Source organism: Vigna umbellata, chromosome 1 (genome assembly GCF_029865625.1).
Source record: "Vigna umbellata cultivar VRB3 chromosome 1, Vumbellata_1.0, whole genome shotgun sequence".
NCBI lineage: Eukaryota > Viridiplantae > Streptophyta > Magnoliopsida > Fabales > Fabaceae > Vigna > Vigna umbellata.
The window spans coordinates 46,810,605-46,811,239 of NC_142165.1; the positions used below are offsets into that span (position 1 = coordinate 46,810,605).

The window sequence follows — 635 nt, forward strand, 5'->3', positions numbered from 1 at the left end:
CTTTCTTGTATCTTGATCTGAACTTTGTTGGGTGCATGATCAATTGTTCTCAAATGATAAAATTCCTGAACACTACAAATTGACTCCAAAAAAAGGGATGTTCAACACATTTGCGAGTGAGATGATGCGTTAATTGAACATTGGAATAACAAACATATTTTGTTGACAGTTAAGAACAGAAATTGGTGAACATATCTAACGAGAAACAGCAGTAATACCAGAATCTAAAAAAGCATTTGTTTCGATGATAATGGAGGAAGGGCGCTAGAAAAATACCTAGGATTGTATATTACTGTAGGTTAACCTCCATCAAAGCCGTCTTAGCTCAGTGGTAGAGCGCGTGGCTTTTAACCACGTGGTCGTGGGTTCGATCCCCACAGACGGCGTTTGTTTTTTTTCGTTTGATATTTTATATATTTATTTAAATATTTAAACATAATATTAGTGAATCATTTAGAATTTACGATTACAAAATTTTTATATTAGTGAATATATTCCTTACAGTATTATTAATTCTCTCCGTTCAAGAATAACATATTTCATATTTGATAAATATTAGATAAAAATCTTGTATCTCTTACTAGAAAATCATTTAAATCATCGTCAAGAAATTTCCATATTATTTTCCTCCTAAT

General features: G+C 31.2%; 1 non-coding gene across 1 annotated transcript; it reads left to right on the forward strand.

Annotated features, from left to right (window-relative positions):
* Positions 1-314: 314 nt before the first annotated feature.
* On the forward strand, positions 315-386 carry TRNAK-UUU (transfer RNA lysine (anticodon UUU)). The gene has a single exon. It is a non-coding gene; the product is annotated as a tRNA-Lys (tRNA).
* Positions 387-635: the final 249 nt, after the last annotated feature.